We start from the raw sequence: 10,639 nt of genomic DNA, 5'->3' as shown, positions 1-10,639 counted from the left end.
ACTGTGCTGTATTAGTATTCTTTATTTCATCCCTGGTTTCTAATATCCATTGCAATGGATATTATACAGAACTTGACAGGCAAAATTCATGATTAACAAGTTAGTTAAAAAGTTAGTCAAGGAATTTAACAGGTTGTAAAGACCATGAGGAAGGCTCAGGATAGATTTATCATGACATGTTACATAAATAATAAATGGCCCCAAAGATATACCCCTATGCTGGAACAGAAAACCCAGCTCCCTGAATTGAGTGCTCAAAGGTACCCACTCCAGTAAACCTCAAGGCACCCAGCTTCACTTCCATGAGTCATCAAGACCAGCTTCCCCAATTATGTGCACAAGGGGACTCCATTCCACAAGCCAGCCTCCTGCACAGAAGCACTCTGCTGTACTTGCTCTCTAGGTTGGGAATTCCACCATTCTGTGCCATGTTCTGGCTACTGGTTCTTCTGCTGCTTGTCTGATAGCATAGCTGTCTCCTGGATCCAGGGAATTCACTGTGTGGTTAGATTCCACAGTGATTCTCAACCTTCCTAATATCACAACCCTTTAATACAGTTCCTCACGTTGTGGTGACCCCCCAACCATAACATTATTTTTGTTGCTACTTCATAACTGTAATTTTGCTACTGTTATGAATCAGGTGACCCCTGTGAAAGGGTCATATGACCACCAAAGGGATCACGACCCACAGGTTGAGAACCGCTGGCGTTAGAGGGCTCAGAGAACATGTTCCATTAGTGGCTCTTACTGGTAATGAGATCCCTCCTCCTGGTTCTAAGAGGGCTCCTTCTATACATAGCAGGATGCCATTCCAAGGAATCTGTCAGCAATGACTCACAAGTGAATCCTGTCAGTATCTTCTCCAATTTTCTCACAAAACCTATGCAAGGGAAGCTCTTCAGGAGGTGTTGGAAACCTTGACTAGCCTAGGAGCCATGTTAAAGAATGCATTGTGCCTGCAATGCCAAACTAAAGGTAAAGGTTTCTTTAGGATGTTAAGTAATATGTTTATGAGGCAGTTTGCTGTGCTGTGAATACCATGATTTTGGAACTGAAGAATGATAGGTTTGAATCTCAACCCTGCTGGTTAAAATTGTTTTCCTAATAAAATGGTTAAAACAATACTTGAATCATTTGTTAAAATGAGAGAATGATTAGTTTTCTTATCTATTTAGTACCATATAATTTCCCTTATTGCAAGGCTGTGTGAAGTAGGAGTCAGTTTTATATAGCACCCAGTGCTTTCTAGGTCAAAAGACTTGTAGTTGGAGTTCACTCCATGACTCCTTGGGAGAGAAAGTTGGCTTTCTGCATCTGTATAACTACAACCATGAAAAATCTAAAGGGTAATTCTGTTATGTGGCATAGGTTACTATCAAAATTGAGTTATGACACTTCATAATATATAATAGGCAACAATGAAAATAATTGAAGACTTTTGTTTTTATTTTTTGTAGAATTACAGACTATACTATCGAATATTCTTTGGAAGAGATATACCATATGCGGGAACAAAGGATGTATGCACATGCAATTTATATTTAAATTTCAAGAATTTTGAATACAGTCAATCATTAAGAAATCATCAAGGTTTGTTTTGTTCAAGGAGCTCCTGAGTCTTATTGACAGCTAACTTACTTCTCATTGCAATAACTCTTCTGCTTCCTCACTTCCACATTTAGCAAGGCCCCTCTTAAGACTACCACCTCTTCACCTACTATCTCTCCTTTCCACCTCCTCATAAACCAAAACAAATAGAACAACAGCAGCAAAAAACCCACAAATTAAACAACACCCAGGAATGACTTGTTTCTCTCTTCACACTTCTTGTACTGCTTAACCTCTTTAAGGCCCTGGGATGAACCCAAGCTGAATATCATTGGCCAGAACCCGGAGAAAGTAGGTGGATAGTCAATATTTGTTGTTTGAATGAGCGAATTGTGCAAACAGTCCACAAGTTTTGATTTTGTCATCATTCTCTTTTTCATTTAATAGCCTAGGCAGCCATTCATTTGTTTCCGTAAAATTCTTTGCATTTCTCTTTATTCCTGGCATGTGTTGGTCAGCAAGTTCTGACAGTTTGTCCTAAAAATAACTAAAATCATCTTTTTTTCTGCTACCTTTGCAGTTACATAGAATAAGAACCAGTAGTTGCAGCAGAACAAGCATATGATGAATCGTTTCCATTCCAGGTAGGTGTGTATCAAGGAGGTATCCTTTCACCACACTCATCCAATCCATATGCTGAGCAAACAGTCTCAGACACAGGATTATATGGAGAAAAGTGCAACAACACGTTTGTAGAGAGGATGATGAGCAGTCTGCACTATACAGATGACACAGCCTGCTTGCTGAAATCAAAGCAGATTTGAAGCACTTAGTGATACAGATAAAATTCAGCCTTTAGAACAAATCACATCACAGTGTAAAGAAAAGTAAACACCAAAAAAAACCAACCTCCACAACTGGACAAATAAACATTACGATAAATGGAGAAAAGAATGAAATTGTCAGGGATTTCAATTTACATGGATCTATGATCAGCAGTCAAGAAATCAAACAAAAGAAGTTACCAAGGGGCATCCAATTCAAGGCATGTTAGTTTCATTTACCTAATATACATGTGAAGGCTGAAATTTAAATGTGAAAGACAAGTTGCAAAGTAATGACTTTGATTTGAATGGTGTATGTGAAGAATATTGGCTAGACCCTCACTGTGAGAAGAGAAGAGAGTTCCTGACGATATGGGCTAAGCATCATTGGACTGCTCATAGGAGGTCAGAGGCTCAAACCCACCAATCAACCTTTTAGAGAAAGATGAGGCTTTTTATTCCCATAAATGTTTACAATATGAAACCCTAGTTCTATTTTGTCCTATAAATGGTTGCTGTGAATCAGGATTGATTTGATAATAGTGGCTTTTGTTTGTTTGACAGACTAATAGGCAAATCTGTGTTGGAAAAGTACAGCTGGTTTCAAAATGAAGGTTGTGTCAAGAGCAGAAGAGAGCAATAACAGCATTGCATGTAGGGAATTCTGTGTTGACGAAAAGCAAGCGAGGGAGTGGCAGAAAATGAAGGCTGACTTGGAACAGATTTCAAAAGCTAAAAAAGTTTGTCGTGGTTTAACATCTTTTTATGGGCCTCTAGAGAGTGAATTGCATAAATGGGTTATGATGGGTGTCGTCAAAAGGGTTACTATGTAACAAGCATTGGAATCCGCATATGTGCTCTACAAATGGCTAAGTATGACAAATATAAAGCACCAGGCATTGAAAAATTTGCAGTGTCAACAGGATGGTATACCCGCTTCATGAATAGGTTTGACCTACTATGTTTGAGACAAAGAACAAAGATTTCCCAGAAATTGCCACAAGACCTTGAAGAAAAAGATTATGTGATTCTAGTCATTTATTATAAAACAAAGAATGATTTATAATTATGACCTGGCAGATATTGGGAATATGGATGAAAATGCCATGACTTTTGATCTTCCAAGCAACAGAACTGTGACAAGTTTAGGAGAAAAAACAATTTTTCTCAAAACCACAGGAAATGAAAAAAAATACTTTACAGTTGTTCTATCATGTTTGGCTAATGGAACTAAGTTGTGTGCTGTCATTATTTTTAAAAGAACGACCTTGCCTAAAAGATCAATTTCCCACCAAGAATTACTGTGTGTGCACATGTTAAAGGCTGGATGGATGAAGATGGAACAAAAAAATGGCTGGAAGACATTTGGAAACGATGACCAGGAGCAGCCTTAAAGAAAAAGCCATTGTTACTTGTTTGGGATATGTTCAGAGCCCACCTATTGGATGGCACAAAAAAATTGACAAAATCCAGTAAAGTTACTTTAGCCATTATTCCAGGTGGGCTTCCATCTGTACTGCAGCCTCTGGATGTATCTTTGAATAAGCCTTTTAAAGACCGTGTGCGAAGGATGTGTCATGAATGGATATCATCTGGTCAAGCCTGACTAACAAAAGGAGGAAATCTCATTAAGCCTGACAGAGTTTATAGCAAAGTGGGTTCAAGATGCATGGGAAGACATTCCAGAAGCCATGGTGTGATGTGCTTTCCAGAAATGTAGTATTAGTAATGCAATGGATGGCAGTGAAGACTGTGCTTTGTATGAAAATGACAGCAGTGATGGTGATGACGGCGATCTCAGTGAGGACAGCGTCTGTGATGACCTCACACCAGCTGAAGCTCTGCACTGGGATACGGATGATGATGAGGAGGAGTCCAGTTTTGGAAGATTTTAACTCTTTACATTTTAGCTTGGTTGCTGATTGAGCTCAGGGAATAGTACTCTTAAGGGATCATTGTTGATACTTTATTGTTTTTGTTGAACCTCTTTTACACTTACTGTTCTGGTTTACTAATGTTAAATGACTTGTCCTTTTATTTATGTTTTTTATTAAAAATAAATATTTAAATACATTACCCCACTGATGTCTGAATTTTTAGTAATTTTATTTTCATTTGTTTTGATGGCTGAAACTCACTAATAGCTTCTGCATTTTCCACCCTAGGCTTATACTCAAGTCAATCAGTTTTTCTGGTTTCCCAGGTAATAATTAGGTACCTCAGCTTATACTCGGGTCAGCTTATATTCGAGTATATATGGTAATTGCACTCAGAAAATACCCTTAACAGAAACACCCAGCTCACCATTTAACTAAATAACAGAGGACTGTCGCCTACATAATATTCCCCAGTTTAACACACACAGTGTGCTTGGCGAGTAGTTGAACAGTTGGTGGCTTGTACCCACCCAGTGGTGCATTGGAAGCAAGGTATGAGGGTCTGTTTCTGTAAAGATTATAGCTGAGATTCCACATGAAGCGCAGTTCTAATTTGTAGCACATTGATTCCCCTGAGTTGAAACTGACTAAGAACATTGTTTGTTTGTTTTAACAGCCTCCACGAAAACTCCGGGTGGTAAAAACTTCTAAGACGATAGGCGGTGTGAGTCCATAATTACGACTTCTATCAAGGCGCTGGTGATAAACTCCGGGAACATCATCTGTTGAAAATCCTGCCGCGCATGGTTCTTCTCTGACACACAGGGTCTCAATGGAAGTCAGCGGTGACTCAATGGCAGGTGGTGTGTTAGACTTTAAAGGCTAACGGAGCTGCTGTATAAAACTGACCGTCACAGTGCTCTGCTAGTTAGGACGGGTTCTGGCAAACACACTAGATTGTATTGAGGCGTGCTGAATACATAAGTAAGTGGTATTTCCGTCTATGGGGTTTATTCTGCCATGCTTGGCTCTGCAGACTTTGAATCCCATGCTCATTTTCTTCAATAACAGCATGACTGATACACTTTTAACCCTTGTAACTACTATAACAATTCCCTTCCTGGATCAGACCCACTGAACTCATTCCTTACTTTTTCATCTTGATTATAAACACTGTATAGTGAGCATTGATATAGAAAATCATGGGGAAGAAGAAAAATGGTTAATATTTAGTCTCTATTATTTAGTAGGTGTAAAGACATTACTCGATGAAGTTTTATTAATTTTCATTATATTATTTCAATTTATTTTAAAAGAATTTACTCCTATTAGTTACTGTTGCACATTCTCCCTTAACTTTTCCTAGCTTTCTCTTAAAATCCTCAAAATAAGAAATAATCTATCCTAGTCCACTTTCTAGCGACAGTTGTCCAAGCTATGATACAGCAAGCACTCCCAATAAATTAAATTGAAATTAACAATTTAATTCACCAACATGTGAATTACTCTTAAGCTAATATTTTAAAGTATTCTAAGTACTCCACATTAGCTAACCAGCCTATAAAATTGAAATCCTCTTTCTGCAACTTCAACCCTTTAGAAAATTACTGTAATATATTATTTTCTTTTATTAGCTTCCTAATTCTCCACAAGCATCTCATATAATTTATAGAGATTTGGATCCTTCTCTGTCATTTTGTTCAGGTCCCTATAATCATACAATTCATCAGACTTAGTATGAATGGACGCATTAAATCATTATATCCCTTGTTATACATATACTATTTCAGGAGCTTTAATTTTAAGTAACTGAATTCTTTTCAGTTTGTAAACTGAACCCTTTAATAGAAATTATTAAAGTGTTATATGAGGTGAGTGCATAGCTTATTCTTCTCTTTAAACCCAACTCTTAAATTTATAGAAATCAACTTTGTGTATCTCACTTGATTTTTTTTCTTTCATAATATAAATGGTTGTTGAATGAATGGTATTTTTAATACCATTTTAGCACCTTCTAAAGGTCTTAGCTTTGTCCTCAGTCACTTCAATGATTCCCTCAAATGGTATTTGTCCCTAGTAAGCATCATTTCTCTTTCTTTATCTCTACTTTGCAAAGATACGTGCATTCAAGAGCTCTTATCCAGGATTTGTAAATTATCTTAAATACATCAACATTTTCTTCTCTGTAGTTAAAATTTTTAATTACACACTTAGCATTTCACTTCTGGTAGACCACCGACCCTGTGAATCTTCCCTCCCTTGCAGTTTTTATTCATGTGGTTACTTATGAATTTTCCTGAACTCCTGGAAATCTGGTTTCTAAAATCCGGAATATATGTTTTGCAGAGTGGCATGTCAGGCAATATGGACATACTAAGCAGTTAAAACATCATTTCAAAATGAGTCACCTAGTAGGGGACGCTTGGTTTTGTTTGGTGTGAACATTTGAGACTTTTAAAGTCAGGTACATTCTGTGGAATATTTTATTCTTAGTTTCTGTTAAATTGACTGGAAAAGTGCCAAGCCATGTGTTGTTCATGATTTGTTTTTCCATTCCACCTCCCCCACTGTTACCCACATTCATCTGACCGTAAAAGGCCTTCAAACACAGGCAAACCATCCATGTTTGGGTTCCTCAAATGTTTCAAGCTATTTTTTCAACTGGTGGGGCTTGGCAAGCTCTCATTAGCATTTCGCCAAGGTTTTTTTTCCTTTTTAATTTTTAAGCCCGTGTGCATTTCCAGGGAAATGCAGGCCATATGTTTCTTATTTATTTATATATAACTCATAAAAATAGTTGTGTAATAATTATTTTACTTTCACAATCTATATTACATTCCATTTGTATTATGGCGTTGGAGAGGAATATTGATTGTGCCAGGGGTTGTCCAAAGCACTAATGGATCTATTTTAGGAGATTACGACCAGAATGAGGCAAGGATGGTAAGTCTTCACCTCACATACTTTGGATATGTTGTCAAGGGGGACTAATGACTGGAGAAGAATGCAGTGAAGACGGTAGGTTTTCATCTCCCATCTTTGGGTATATTACCAGAAGGGACTGGTCCCTGGAGAGCGACGTCAGGCTTACCAGAGGGTCGATGAAAAGAGGAAGAAGTTCAACAAGATGTATGGACCCAGCGTCTGTGTCGATGGGCTCAAACAGAACAACCACGAGGAGAGGGTGCAGCACGGGCAGTGTCTTGTACACACTGTCATTAGGTGTTGGAATCCACTTGGTGGAATTGTTGAGAGGCAACAGCTCTTTATTCTAAGTCCTTGATTTCATCAATCATCATGTATCTTATCCACTTTGTATTTTACTTTAGACGAAAAAAAATGGAACCAAATTTGAAACTCAGATGGTCCAACATACTGAAATATTGACACAATGCATATTTCATTTCTTTTATTATCTTTAGTAGAAATTAATGGTCACTCCTTTGCCTAACTCAACAGAATGTTAGTTCAGTCCAAAAAATAATTCATACAAAGGCTATGCTATAAATTAATTGATAAAAGATTGTTTTATATCGTATTCCAAATTGCTTAATACATTTATTTTGGAATTCTCCTCATTGTCCACTCCATGACAAAGAACCTTTCCAGAAACAAACACAATGTTAATGCTCAAGTAGAATCCATTGGGATTCTCTAATTTTTTTTCACAAAAACTAAAATTCTCATATTAACTTAAATTTTGATGTTTAAAGTTAATATCACTTGAACTATTAGACTCTCTCTCATTTTCACATGTATTTATTCTATAACCAGCTCTGAGTCTTTTACTGACAAACCTTTGGAGAGGGTTAAGAAATGTGCAGGGTATTTTGTTGTGTTTTTGCTATTTCTTTATTTCCAATTCCAAAGACATATGTATTATATTTAAAACCCTGAAAAATACTAGAGTTTCTGATATCCAATGATGAATTCTCTACCATTGCTTGCACAGATTTTAGCATTTATAATGAACAAAGTTAATATACTAGGGAGTACCCACCAAAAAATGATTTTAAAAATTTTTTTACAAAACAACCTTATCACCTTCAAAATACTCTCCATTACACTTAATGCATTTGCCAGATCTGCGATTCCATTCTTGGAAACATTTTACAAACTTATCTGTTTGGACAAGTGGCAGCACCTCCCTCATCTTTTTCTTCACCTCTTCTACATCCTCAAATTGCTGTAATTTCAAGTCCCTCTTCAATCACAGAAACAAAAAGAAGTTACACGGAGGGAGTTCAAGTGAGTAAGGTCTATGGGGCAAGAGATCCATGCCATTTTTTTTTGCCCCAAACTGGCACAATGAGATGGCTGCATGAGCAGTTGCTTTGTCGTGGTGGCAAACCCCGTCTCCTGTCTGCCATAAATCAGGTCTTTTTTTGTCACACACTGTTACACAATCTTTTCAGAACCTCTAAGTAGAAAGCTTGATTAACAGTCTGACCTGTTGGTGCCAGGCTTTGACAGAATAGGTCCAAAGTGACTGCGACTTTTTTCCCCAAGGTCATTAGTGGTGATGAAACAGGTGCTATTCTTACAACCCTGAATGCAAACATCAATCAAACCAGTGGAAGATGCCACTGCCACCTCACCCATAAAAAGCTCATCAACGATGAAACACACAATTTTTCTCTAGTTCTTGAATGCTTCCTTCCCCCCAACTATCATGATCCCAATTCTACCTTACATAACTGGCTGGACCGGGAGATGTACACTGGCATGGATAGGAACTGGGAATACGGGGAATCCAGGACAGATGAGCCCCCCAGGAACAGTGGTCAGAGTGGCGATATTCGGAAGATGGAGGGAGGGTGAGGGAGAAAGGGGAAACAGATGACAAGGTCTACATGTAACCTCTTCCCTGGAGGACGGACAGCGGAGAACTGGGTGAGGATGACGTCGGATGGTGTAAGATATGATAAAATAATAATTATTTATAAATTATCAAGGGTCAGGGGATGGGGAAGGGGAGGGAAGGGAAAATGAGGAGCTGATACCAAGGGCTCAAGTAGAAAGCAGCTGTCTTGAGAATGATGATGGCAACATACGTACGAATGTGCTGGACACAAATGATGTTTGTGCGGTTTGTAAAAAGAGTTATATGAGCCCCTATTAAAATGATTTAAAAAATAAGATTACTGTGCAACCCATTAAGTTAAAGTCAGCTGACCGCCCCCCCTTAAAAAATGAATCAATATTAAAAAGGAATATAAATGTTTTTTAAAAAATCATCAAGTTAAAGCAAAGATCAAGACAATGCCCATTAGGGTTTAGACGTGAGGGGAAGAGTGCGTCTGGAGCTCTGTCCACCTTGTGAGGTTCTGGAACAGTAGATCTCTTTGGGAGTAGAAAGCCTGGTAGTTTCAAACTTCTTTCTCCCTCAAAATGTCTGGTAGTTTCAAACTGCTGATCTTGGGGTTAGCAAAGTAGCATGTAACTCATTACAGCACTAACAAATTTAAAATTTATGTGTTTCACGGGGCCTGAAAAAGATACTTAAGAGCCTCAGGATGTGAGCATTGACACCACCATTCACTTATTCAATTTAAAAGAATTTTCAGGCCTGTGACCTTGCAGGTCTTTCTGAGTCACTTCTGAGTGAGTTCAAAGTGCTGGATTGAAAAATAAAATAAAGTAAAAATCTGTGCCATTGAGTTGACTCAAACTCATGGGGCCTCTATAGAACTGAGTGAAACTGTTCCAGTGGCTTACTGAGACTAAATCTTCATGGAAATTAAAAGCCTCCACTTTCTCCCAAGGAGCAGACAGTGATTTTGAACTGCTGAATTGGAAATTAGCATCCCAAACACCATTCATGATCCTAGCTGTATACAAGTCTGGCATGAATGGTTTTTGTCATCTGAAACTCCATTGACTGTAGTAAATCCCAAACCAAACTCACCGCCATCACGTCCACGCCAGTTCATCGAGTCCCTATAGGAGGTAGAACTGCCCCTGTGGGGTTCTGAAACTGGAACTTTTTATGGGAGTAGAAATCCCAGCCTTCCTATGGCTGGACTATAATAGAAGCAAGAAAATAAAGCCTTCATATTAGTTTACTTCATTTCAAAATAGAAAATTGATTATATTTGACACATAATGGAATATAATATAATATTGTTACAACTAATCATCGGATAAGAAAGTAAACCTGTGAGAAGTCATTTTCTTTCTAGTGTAGCTTTTGGTGTCAGCTCATCTTTTCCCCTCTCTTCCCCCACCCTTGTGAACTCTTGATAATTTATAAATTACTTTAGTTTTCATATTTAAACTGTGCACTGTCTTCCTTCACCCACATTCCTGTTGTTTGTCCCCCGGGGGTGGGTTATTGTATGGCTGATCATTGCAATCAGTTCCACCCTTCTCCCTCTTCTCTATCCC

This window comes from Tenrec ecaudatus, chromosome 2, assembly GCF_050624435.1.
Source record: "Tenrec ecaudatus isolate mTenEca1 chromosome 2, mTenEca1.hap1, whole genome shotgun sequence".
In the NCBI taxonomy this organism is placed as follows: Eukaryota; Metazoa; Chordata; class Mammalia; order Afrosoricida; family Tenrecidae; genus Tenrec; species Tenrec ecaudatus.
The sequence above is the reverse complement of the archived record's forward strand: the minus strand, read 5'-3'. Positions refer to the sequence as shown.